We start from the raw sequence: 13,564 nt of genomic DNA, 5'->3' as shown, positions 1-13,564 counted from the left end.
TCCTCGTTCAAAAAATAAGATGTCTTATTGGTTTGAATATTCGCGCAAATCTACACAAGGGCTACTTGTCTCTAAATTTTGCACTGTAAAACAAAAGGGAAAGTTGTTTGTCTTCTTATTTTGTGAAGAAACGGGACAAGAACCATGGCTCCTCGTCTCCACGGTACCCTATGCTAAAATATTAAGCCACAACAGGCCCAGAAAATTCAAAAGAATAAGTCAATGTATATATTTGTATTGTTTACTTGACATTTTACGACAATACTTATATATGCTTGAGCTATTGAATATCGTAACATTGTATACATTAATTAACATAAAATTACATTATTAATTAATATAGCAAAATTACAAAGGTAAATCGAAAATTTGAAAACCAATATGATTAAACGCTATTTACAAGCAGGATGCATATAATCTGATGCGTCACTTTTTATATTGATATGCGTATTACCAACTTTTCATTTGTAGTACTGAGTCGATTACCATCTTAGATAATTCAAAACGTGCCTATTTCTCATGAATAATTTATTAGTATATGCTCAAACCCAATTACACATCTTTATAATATACCAGTCAGCTGAGCATTCGGTAGGCTACGAAATTTATATGCGGACAAAATTTGAAAATTTTCAATTATGAAACTTTTTATAGAAGATGCATTTTCTTAAAACTATAAGCACACGTTTAAATTAAGGCCTGGTATGGCTAAGCGCGTAAGGCGTGCGACTCGTAATCCGCGGGTTCGAGCCCGCGTCGCGCTAAACATGCTCGCCCTCCCAGCGTATAATGTGACGGTCAATCCCACTATTCGTTGGTAAAAGAGTAGCCCAAGAGTTGGCGGTGGGTTGTGATGACTAGCTGCCTTCCCTCTAGTCTTACACTGCTAAATTAGGGACGGCTAGCACAGATAGCCCTCGAGTAACTTTGTGCGAAATTCCAAAACAAACGTTTAAATTAATGTCAAGGTTTGCCCGTTAGGGTTAATTTTGCGGTTTATAGTCGGTAGTTAATTGTATTTCTCACTAAATTCTTTTACGAGTAAAGCTCTAAAAATTTACTTATTTCAGACGTTCTATCCCGAAACTACATAAAAACATAAGCTTCATAGTGTTAAAGTCCCTAGGGGTGTTACCCTATTACTCTGACGAATAAACTAAATCGTTATTTAAGACCGAACCTAACTTATAATTACATATGTAAAAAAAAGCTTGAAATATTTTCGTTGTGATTTCGGGAACATAAATCTTCTGACTGCATTAAAAATTAGATTGGTTTTAAGAATTTCAATACGGCTTTCAGATAAGTTATAGTAATAGTTTACTGATTAATTTCAAAGGTTAGAAAGTGTTGTTTGAACTGGTCTTCGTTTGTTTCAGCGTTAAGTGGGAAGAATTTTCTCCACCAATGATGTAGTTGTGGGTAAAATATGACTGAATCCACAGATCCCTTTAAAGAAGGCCTGGCATAGCCAGACGGTTAAGGCATTCGAGTGGTAATCCCAGGATCGCGGGTTCGAATCCCCGTCTCACCAAACATGCTAGCCCCTTCAGCCGTGGGTGCGTTATAATTTGAAGGTCATTCCCACTATTCGTTGGTAAAAGAGTAGCCCAAGAGTTGGCGGTGGGTGGTGTTGACTCCCTGTCTTTTCTTTAGTCTTCCACTACTAAATTAGGGACGGCTAGCGCAGATAGCCCTTGTGTAGCTTTGCGCGATAAACAATCTTTTTAAAGAAATTCAATGCTACAAAACACTGACCATCCAACAATGATTTGCATCCTGTGGATATAACTTACAATTTAGACACCAAATTGCTACAAGCGTCTTACCAGTTATTGAAACTGTGTTATTCTACTATTAGTCAGGCCACATCAGTGTCAACACAATACTTGTCACATTGTCTTTCATTAAAATGTTGTCAACAGATATCGTCAAACATTTTCATTTTGGTGTTGCTCTGTACTTTGAATGATAGGATAAAGTGTTGATAACTTCATTTTTAACTATAAACTGATACGAATTAAAACCTCTATCTACGACTATAGAGATGTTTTATTTGTTAGTCTCGAAAACTAAGTTACATTTTCGTCCTAGCTCCTCGAATTAATTGTTTTCATAAATTTTTTTTTTGGCATTTTGGGCAAAGCTACTCGAGGAATATCTGCGCTAGCTGTCCCTAATTTAGCAGTGGAAGACTAGAGGGAAGGCAGCTAGTCATCACCGCCCACCGCCAACTCTTGGGCTACTCTTTTACCAACGAATAGTGGGATTGACCGTCACATTATAACGTCCCCATGGCTGAAAGGGTGAGCATGTTTGGTGCGACGGGAATTTTATAAAATATATTAATAAGATATAACTTTATTTTTTAGCTACAAACTGATACGAATTGAAACCTCTAGCTACGACTGTAGAGATGTTTTGTTTGTTAGTCACGAAAACTTACATTTTCGTCCTAGTTTTATCGAACTAACTGTTTTTTAATAAAATATAAGTAGAAGGCATATCAGCCACTTCGTGTTTATTTAGGTCATATACTTATTTAAAATCTGGGAAGATAACAGGTGATAGACGTACGTATATAATCACCTGTAAATTCAATCCTCAGGGTGAGAAATGATTGTTTTTATCCCACGACTAACGATCATATTCTTACATACAGCCTCTCAACTGCATATAAACAGTTCCAGTTTAGTTAAAGTGCTTATAAAAGGTGCCACGTTTAGCACTGCGGTTTTTTATTGAGATTATAACTCAGCTAAAAGATATAATTAAACAACAACACACTAAAAAATATCAAATTTTCAAAACTAATTAAATATGAAACTAAAACTTTGTTAGAACGTTATATGATTACATAACCAAAATCTATACTTAAACATTAACAGCCTAAAATATGAATAAAAGTAATGAAATATGAAACTAGAACATTATTATGACGTATTGCAGATGTTAGTAAAAATTATCGCAAAAGTAAAACCCGTACTTGAACAGAAATAGAAAAAAACGGGTGAAACTCGCGGGTTGTTACACCGAATTAAACCAAAAGGTTTAATGAAACATTAACAATGCAATCAAGAACAAAACAGGTTATACAAGAATTTGATCCTACTTTTCAAGTTATTCTTTCATACATATGTAAGTTAATGAATGAAACAACGTGAATAATGGAGACTAAGAAGTTATAGTATAATTTTTTGTTTATCAAACGAAATTAAATCTACAACAATAGATAAAGCCAACGGCATATGTTTGTGTGTTGCCTGAGTGAGGTATACCATACAATTTTTTATTGTTACAGTATTGTTGGACTTTTTAATATATTCAACTTTATTGCATTTTAGTTTTGTTTCTATTGTTGTAGTTTTATTGTTTTGGTCTGTTACCTTAATATAGGCGCTTAGAAATAATCTAAATCTCCTAAACTGGTTGAACCTCGTGTGATGTTATGGAGGCTGAAAATAACATTAACATGTTTACCAAGCTGAGTAACGAAAGCGTACTTTATTAACTGTAATAATTAACGGTTTGAATTTTTAACTTCGGTCTAAGTAGATAACATGATCTAATCCCAAGTTAATATCAATTAATAAACTGTTTCAATCGTTTTAATCTTGAAATTAACATTTCATTCGAACATTAACTATAATAGTTGTAATATAGATTATTCGGCGAGTAATTCGTTGTGCTTCAAATGTGATTTCCACTTCAAATGAAAATTAAGTCTTGAAAGGCTTACTGTAAGAACTAGAGATTTGTTTGTTTCTTTGTAATTAAGCACAAAGGTACATCATGGGCTACCTGTGCTCTGCCCACCATGGGTATCGAAATCCGGGTTTCTAGCAGCGTGAGTCCGCAGATACGCCACTGTGCTACTGGAAGGCAGGCGCAGAGATGTATCTAATAAATTATCTTAGCTATAAATGAAGTGATATGTTTATACATAAGACACATACAAACATGTTTTGTCTGCTAAAGCCCTGATTGTGTCGTTTCGAAAAGATTGAACTCCTAAATGATTAGATGTGATATCGTTTATTGATTCGATCAGACTAGTTTTTCGTGATAATAGAAACGTTTTCAGCGTGAATAGGGTTTGCTCACATCGTAAATATCGGCTATATTTCACCCTATGAGGAACCTCAGCTGGTCTGTATTTCATAACGGACAAAATGGAATGGCCTCTCTCTTCCAGCCGCGCAACTTGAAAAGAGTGGATTGGAATTTCGAGTAACAATGCTTGTGAAGGAAAAGGAAACCCAGGTTTCTTTGTTGTATACGATTTGTGGACGTAACCTATCATGTGAACTAGAAGCAAATAGAATATATGGTATTTTTAATATTCCAAGTATATTCGACAACTAGTAGAGACGTACCACTGCACTCAATCCTATTCACAAAACAAACCAAGTTTCAGTTGTTTAAAAAATATATTATTATTGTTTAGTTTGAGAGAGAAGGCCTATCAAAGTACATGATACAACCACGTGAAAACTCTTCAAGTTCCAGAAAAAACATTAGGTGCTTTTGTGCGCTCAAGTAGATGTATCCTATTAGGTAATTATAATTTGCCTATAGAAAAAACTGTCTTCTTTTGTAGATTTCCAAACATTCGAATTCCGATAGCTTGAATCATTGCAGGTATTGTGTTCCCCCCCTCAGTGGGATAACAATAAGTTTAAGGACTTACAACACTAAAATATGTGGTAAGATTCCTCGCGGTGGAGAAAGCATATAGCCCACTGTGGCTTTGTTTTAAAAACAAACAAACAAACAGAGCGAGAAAGGAAGTAAAGCAATAGCCATGCACGAGCAAGCGTCAGTTAGTATAGTTATGACTTTTATATCGCACATTTCTATAAGTTGAGCATTAGAGGACTAGATGGGATATGATTTCAAGAAATATGATCTTTATTGTTGACAATTCTCACTTTCCATTGTTAAACATCAATATTTAAAATTGATAAAAGTTACAATTTCTGCTGTATATGTAAGTATGTGAATGGGATGTGACGTTATAAACGCGTTGGAGATCATTAACCGATATGTGAAAATAAAATAAAAACTATTAACTATTAAATTTTGCATGAACCTCGCGTATAATGAGCGCACGAAACTCAATACCTTTAAATAAAGGTTTTCCTTTTTTGAATTTCAAGCATAACTACACGAGTGCTATCTGCGCTAGCCGTCCCTAATTTAATAGTGGTAGATTAGGGGTAAGGTGCTAGTCATCACCACCCACCACCAACTCTTGAGTTACTCTTTTACCAACGAATGATTTGATTGACCGTCACGTTATAACGCCTCGTGGGTGAAAGGGCGAGCATGTTTGGTAAGACGGGGATTCGAACCACGGCCTTCCGATTGCAAGTCAAGCGCCCAAATCACCTGACCATGAGGAGCCTTTAAATAATGACTCATTAACAACTCCAATTAACTGACGATATATAACTCCTTCGAAAAAATGAAGATGTGAAATCTCGTCTGTTTTTAGAATTTTAGAATGCGTGTTCGTTTAATTATCAGAACTACATTTAAAAGCAAGCTTTTCACATTTATTACGTCAAGGGAAAATGCTAAACTAGTTTAAGTGACATACGTTAAAAGAGCTGCTGGTTTTGCTGGTTTCAGACTCCCAGCCTTCAGGGTTTTGGAGGAAGAGAGAGCTTTCCAAAGTTGAACCTCTAATGATTCGTCCATGTGGTAAATCGAACGTTATGATAATAATAGCCGTAGGAAGGAAAAGAAACTACCATTATTTCCTTGTACGTCTTTACGTCTCTACTCGCAACTTCTTCCTAGAAGGTTTCATAACCGACGTCAGTGGTCGTTTCTTGCCTTATAACCCGAAACTGCTCCATTGACCAAAATCGTATATTTCTATATTCACGTATCGAGAGAACATTAAGACAAACTGTAGCTAGAGCTTACATCAGTTTTCTTTCTCTCTCGTTTTTATTTACATGACTTTTAACCTCTTTATATTCTTCTACGTTACTCTTTGATTAAGGATGTTTAGTCATGTGTCTCTCTCTGAATATATAATTATTTGTCTCGTTTTCTTTCCCATAAAGCAATTTAATTGCGTGTGAAAATTATACCGTACATTTGTTCTAGGCCCCGGCATGGCCAGGTGGTTAAGGAGCTCGTCTCGTAATCTGAGGATTGCGGGTTACAATCCCCGTCACACCAAACATGCTCGCCATTTCAGCCATGGGAGCGTTATAACTTTATGGTCAACCCCACTACTCTTGGTAATGGAGTAGCCCAAAAGTTGGCAGTGGGTGGTGATGACTAATTGCCTTCCCTCTAGTATTACACTGCTAAATTAGGGATACCTAGCGCAGAGTAGCTTGGCTCGAAATTCAAAAACAAATAAACAAGAACAAACTATTTGTTCCTGTATGTTTTATCTTCTCCCTAGTCATATACTACAACGCTAAAATCAGGTGTTCGATTCCCCTCAGTGGGCTGAGCAGATAGTCTGATGTGGCTTTGCTATAAGAAAATACACACTCCCTAGTCAAATACACATTTGTCTGCCTGTTTAACAATGTTTTACCTCATGTCCCTAGTCATCTTTCTATCTGTCTATCAGTTTATCTCTTTATCCATATTTAAACCAAATGTATACATTTAGCCATTTTATTTGTAATGTAATTTATCATCAGGTGTTAACGAAATAGGTAAGAACGAACTGTGTATTTTTTGCTTAAACTTTCAAATTTATTGGGTTACCTCTAAGCTTTAGAAACAGTACGTCTTTACATTTAGATGTTTGTTTCATTTCTTTACTTTCCCATTCGGTAAGCTGTGATATAAAATATATAGTTTATGTTAGGCTGCGTACCACGAGTTGTGAACAGTTGAGAACTGTGACTTAGAGAAGTAGCAGTTCTGAGGAGTTCAGCAAGTTAAAAAATAAATGCTTAGATTGTTCTCTGGTTGAAAAGTGTTTTAGGTTGTAAGCTCTATGTCACACTTGAGATATCTAGACATAATTTTGATAAGTTTAGTCCTATTTAATCATGACAAACATGTGAGAAGAAAGTTCATAAATCCGTTTATTTGTGTCACATGCTAGACAAACAGGTAAAATATTTGAGATTATTAGTGACCAGTAAAATAATGAACATCAAAACTAAACAAAGTTCATAAACGATAAGAAAGTAATTCTACACTTTAAAATTCTATATGCTGTTTAGATGTTAATATAAATGCTCTAATGTACAGTCATCCTGCGATACAGTTGCAGTCTTGTGATTGCTTTCGTTGTTTTATTTTCTCAGTGTCAGGTTTTGCCTTTAAAATAAAAATATTTAAACAAAGAATGTTTTGGAAACTACAAAAATTACTTTTCAAAAATAATATCCTTTTAATTTCAGACCTGGTGACGTAATGCAATATAGATTTAAAGTGGGATGATTTAATACTTTAATTTATTCGAAGATTTAGCAATTAGAGATCTGTAGCTCTTAAAAACAGTAGTGTTATTAGAACATTCGTCACTCGTTCTTAGTTCGACAGTTTTTCTAGAATATTTCAGTAAAGATCAGAAAGCTAGGTGGCATGAGCTGTGATAGACTCCCTTGCAAGTAACTGTCACACTTATTACAGCTTTAACTTTGTAATCCAATTGTAATTATACAATAAAAAGAGAGCAAAAATCTTGAATTAGTTGCACATAATACAAATCCTATTTATTCTCTTTCAAGGATATAGCTTTTTGGAGACGTCAGTTAATTGCACGTGTATGTGTTATTTATTTTTACATTGTTTTGTTTAATGTTCTCTAATTATCAAATCATATTAATATATACGCAGTTTCCACAGGCGAGTAACAGTCAACTTGTTGTTGTGTGTGATTAATTACAAGGGGTAATCTGTGCTTTGCTAGCAACGGGTTTTGAAACCCGGTTTCTAACTTTATAAGTCCACAGAGGTACTGCTGTGCCACTGTTTCCTTCTTGCCTCAAAAGCATTCAAAAGAGCAGCCCAAGAGTTGTTGGTGGGTGGTGATGACTAGTTGCTTTCCCTCTAGTCTTAAACTGCAAAATTAGGGACGGCTAGCGCAAAAAGTACTCGTGTAGCTTTGCGCGAAATTCAAAACAATTCTGGGGAAAGGGTTTATTCTGAAAATGTTTGGAGGTCCCTGGTATAGGTTACTAACAGGTACGACTTGTGTAATATACATTTAACAATATACGTTACATGTATTAAATTGAAACAAACGTAGATATTAAAATAAATGTATAACAGTAAATCTGTTATATAGTCCACTAACCAGGACAACGATTTATATTCTTTCGCCATTAACTTATCATAAGTGATTGAGGTATTTATGGTTTGCAGGTGTTTTAGGCACCTCATCAACAATGTATAATCTCACAGTCCGATATATATATATATATATAAGTTATGAAAAACGTGCCTTTGATAATTTATAGACTAACGAAGATACATAAAATATATACGTATTTATATTTTATGTCTTACGTTGACTGATACATGGTTTTGATAGTCCAGACACTGTAGAATACATGACTGTGATGATTTCCTGTTTTTTGTGTTAAACTCCAGTTTCGTTCCGATATACCAAAATTAAAATATTTTTAAATGCGCTCCCATGTGTTCCTCAAATCTCGTGTAGCAAGCAGTACGAGGCTAAATGTTATAGTAATGGTTTGAATTTCGCGCAAAGCTACACAAGGGCTATCTGCGCTAGCCGTCCCAAGTGTAAGACTAGATGGAAAGACACTAGTCATCACCACCAACCGCCAACTCTTGGGATACTCTTTTACAAACGACTAGTGGGATTGACCATCACATTATAACGCCCCCACGGCTGAAAGGGCGAACATGTTTGGTATGACGGGGACTCGAACCCGCGACCCTAGGATTACGAGTACAGTGCCTTAACCATCTCGTCATGCTGGGCATTAGCGTAATAACATAACCTTTGTTTTAGGCTTTTAATTCTATATTTCTTAACCCTTGAGATTTTTAATCTTCTTCAGCTATGTCAATAGATGATTGGTTTGTTTTGAATTTCGCGCAAAGCTACACGAGGGCCATCTAAGCTATCAGCAGATGAACAGAGATCGAAAGTTGAGCAAAAGATAGATAAAAATATTTTCGGGGAAATATATTAAGTTTTTAATGCTTAAAATATTTTACGTTAAATATTTTTGTTCATGTATTCTGTTAATGAAATATCGTGACCGCTAATACACAGTTCTAATATAAATACGGTTAATTATTCTGAACTACAACTAAATGTGTGCATGCTTAATTACTTATTTTATTTACGTTTTGTCAAAAACGTTTAAAGATTTTTCCTGTCTTAATTAATTAAATAATAAACAAAGATAAAAGCCTAAATACCATAAAAATGATAAAGATATTAGATGGGATAAAAAATGAACTCAGGGTTCATAAATAAATGCCCCCACTGGCTCAGCGGTATGTTTGCAGACTTACAACGCTAAAAACTAGGTTTCGATATCCGTGGTGGGCAGAACACCGATAGCCCATTCTGCAGCTTTGTGCTTAATTCGAAACAACAACAACACAATTAAATACTTCCCAAATCAGTATTTTGTGATCCAGAAGCAAACGTATTTACCACTTGTGGCTCACTTTATTTTCAAAATGGCGTCAACCACGCCAAACCAGACCGTGGTCTACAAGAATCGTGAAAAACAAATGATAACTATTATTTTATGTGTAGGCGTCACAGATTATCAAAGAACATATGCTGAAACGATGTGACGTTAGTAACTTGACGCTAGTATAAAGAATGATAAAAAACACTGAAATTGGAATTCAGGGCTGATCGAAACAAGATCCTTGGTTACTCATTTCACTTCGAGGCTTACGGCTTAAACATTAGCATAATGTTTTGTCAGTAAATTTACTCCAGAAGTATAATCATGAATCTAATTATTTGCATGTATTTTAGATCTAAGTGTGCATTCCTGTTCGTAAGGTACTTTATCCGGAAAACCATTTGAGTTTCTCTTTGGGCCCCGACATGGCCAAGCGTTTTAAGGCGTTCGACTCGTAATCCGAGGGTCGCGGGTTCGAATCCCGGTCGCATTAAACATGCTTGCCCTTTCAGCCGTGGGGGCGTTATAATGTAACGGCCAATCCCACTATTCGTTGGTAAAAAGAGTAGCCCAAGAGTTGGCGGTGGGTGGTGATGGCTAGTGCAGATAGCCCACGAGTAGCTTTGCGCGAAATTCAAAACAAACAAACAAACATTTGAGTTTCTCTTTGATTCTTCCCCCCAGTTCAAAGTATTTCTCGTTGCCTAGTTTTCAGATACAAATAGCGGAATCTTAGTTATTTGTTATTTTGATTTTTGTTTCATAAGGAACATCATATATTCCTTGTTCGTTGTGTAGTAAACATAAAAATAACTGTGATGTTCACTTTGTGCAAAAGGTGGGTCCATTATGCACTCATTGTTACACGTTGCTTCTCGGAAGAGATAAAGATGAAGAATGGCCGTCGTTTTAAAGTTTAGCATACGTACACAGCTAACGGTTATATTTGAATTTTGAAAGAAATCTCTGCAGCTTTTACCGACAGAGCGTGGGAAGACAACGAGCACGCATTCACGAGACAGGTACCTGCTATTAAACTGTCATGCAGACGTAATAAGTAGGCTCTTTTAAAAGGTTTTATTTCACGAATTAATAATTCATTATGTTCTGTGTTATCGTTGTTATGTGTCATAAAAAAGACAGGTTACTTGTTAATAATAATTAACGTTCAAACAAATTATGTTTCATTTAGCCATGATTTTGAAAATCAGCCAATATTAGTTTATTATGTTCTATCCATAGTGTCTGGTCTGGCATGGCCAAGCGCGTAAGGCGTGCGACTCGTAATCCGAGGGTCGCGGGTTCGAGCCCGCGTCGCGCCAAACATGCTCGCCCTCCCAGCCGTGTTGGTGTTATTATGTTACGGTCAATCCCACTATTCTTTGGTAAAAGAGTAGCCCAAGAGTTGGCGGTGGGTGGTGATGACTAGCTGCCTTCCCTCTAGTTTTACACTGCTAAATTAGGGACGGCTAGCACAGATAGCCCTCGAGTAGCTTTGTGCGAAATTCCAAAAACAAACAAATCTATAATGTTCTTGTTCCCCTTAAAGGCAGGTATTAAAGTTAATGCTACGCTTTAAAAAGAATCATATACGTAAGTAAAATGCTAATCTTAGTCCTAGGATTAATGACTGGGGTATATATAAATTCACTGGTTTTTTTTTTTTTTGCAACACAGTTTCCTAAGTTAGTGAGTCCACCTTTTTGTCGGATACACAGTCCGTAACAAAAGCGAATCACAAAAAGTCAAGAGAAAGAATTATCGGTATCGCAATTAATCCATGCACTAATTACCAATATTACAATTAATCTACACTATTTACTGCTGGGGTTCGTCCTGTGTGTTTGTGTTACATGAAATTGAAACAACCGATTTCGCCAAGCGTGTTTGGTTCGTTCTTTACGCGTAGCTCCTAAATGGTTCAGGGTGTATGTCTGTGGACTTATAACGCTTAAAACCGGGATTCGATACCCTTGGTAGGCAAAGCACAGATAGCCCAATATGTAGCTTTGTGCTTAATTACAAACAAACGAACATTACGCTAAATATTGTAAAAAGTAGAAACACAAACTTACTCAGTATTAAGAAACAGATGGACCTCTACAAGTAAAGATCTCTATAGGAATAATGTGGTAGGTTGGAGATTATAAAAAAACGTCTTAAACAGGCGTGGCAGAAAATACACGCTATCAGTATAACTAACTATGTTGAAACTGAAAACTTCAAATATAGATAGGGCTTCATGGCAATCATTAATCGTCGAATACGCAATCCAACTTCATTTCTTACCGAAAGAAGTTATTTATTTGAATAAAAAACGATAGAATATAGAAAATAAGGGAAACAAATAGAATACTGCATTGAGCTTCTGTGGTCTCAGAAAAATGTTTTTTTAGTTCAACAGTTTGAATGTGTTTGTCTTTTGAAAATGAGATCAGGTATGGCCAGGTGGTTAGGGCGTTCGACTCATAATCTGAGGGCCGTGACACCAAACATGCTTACCGTTTCGTCCGTGCGGGCATTATACGTGATGGTCAATTCTACTATTCGTTGGTAAAAGAGTAGCTTAAGAGTTGACGGTGGGTGGTGATGATTAGCTACCTTCCCTCTAGTCTTGCCCGGCATGGTAAGGTGGTTTAAGCGCTCGAATCGTAATCTGAGGATCGCGGGTTCGAATCCCCGTCGCACCAAACATGCTCGCCCTTTCAGCCGTGGGGACGCTATAATGTGACGGTTAATCTCACTGTTCGTTGGTAAAAGAGTAGCCCAAGAGTTGGCGGTGGATGGTGATAAGTAGCTGTCTTCCCTCTTGTCTTACACTGTTAAATTAGGGACGGCTTGCACAGATAGCCCTCGTGTAGCTTTGCGCGAAATTCAACACAAACGAACAAACTCTTTTAAATGATTTTGTTTTAATTAAAGTAACGCATTACGTAGTCTCTAGGTAGAGCTGCCATTTATCTATCCCATAATGCATACTGCAAAAGAAAAGAAAGAGAACTTTAAGACAGCCAAAAACAAGTATTTATATAAATAAATATATTAATATCCATGTGATGTGGAGAACATCGTTAGATGACTTAGAGATAAGTAACCGGATGTTGGTTTATCTGTGGTTTGATGGTTTATGTTTCGTAATAGTGACAGCTGCATCTGTATAACACGGATATGCACAAAAGTCTGTGCCTGAGGGGGATAATGGAAGGAATAAACAATCGCTGTGCGTTCATGGTGATTCTATTTTTCAACAGAAGTAAGCTTCACTACTACGTCATTTTCAACAGCAAGTTTTACAACAGTAAAAATATGTAAGCGAAGAGACGGTGTGAAGACAAAGCGATGTGTCAACTCGAACAAAGACATTTGTTTACGTGTATGGGATCCTTATAAGGAAAGAAAGGCGTTTTTTTGTCACGATGAAGCAGATGTATAGGATCCTTATAAGGAAAGAAAGGCGTTTCTTTATCACGATGAAGCAGATGTATGGGATCCTTATAAAGAAAGAAAGGCGTTTCTTTATCATGATGAAATGAAGCAGAATAAACAAATCAGTGAATGAAATGAGAGAAGAAAAAATTATGGAAACATAAAAATAATAATTTTGATGTAATATTTTTAATTAATATATATTTTTTTCCTTTTTTTCTGTAAGTGTGTGAATGTCGTTCACGAACATGAAATACCAACATCATGGTAATTTTCTTATTTTCAATTCTTGCATGTCATTCTTTACCGTATGCATCATATAGACCATAAGAATTTTAGAAGGAGAAAGCCAGGGAAGACATGCCTTTCCAGTATCGTCATATAGCTCAAGATCAGTGTTATTTTTTCAACACTCATAAATGCAAAGTGACAAAGGTTCTTGACAGTGTCTTATCACTCTAAAAAAGAAAAAAAGTTACACCGCTTCTCGCTTTCTTCCAGTATTGATTACTTCCTAAGGCAATAAA

This window comes from Tachypleus tridentatus, chromosome 11 (genome assembly GCF_004210375.1).
Source record: "Tachypleus tridentatus isolate NWPU-2018 chromosome 11, ASM421037v1, whole genome shotgun sequence".
Classification (NCBI taxonomy): Eukaryota; Metazoa; Arthropoda; class Merostomata; order Xiphosura; family Limulidae; genus Tachypleus; species Tachypleus tridentatus.
The sequence above is the reverse complement of the archived record's forward strand: the minus strand, read 5'-3'. Positions refer to the sequence as shown.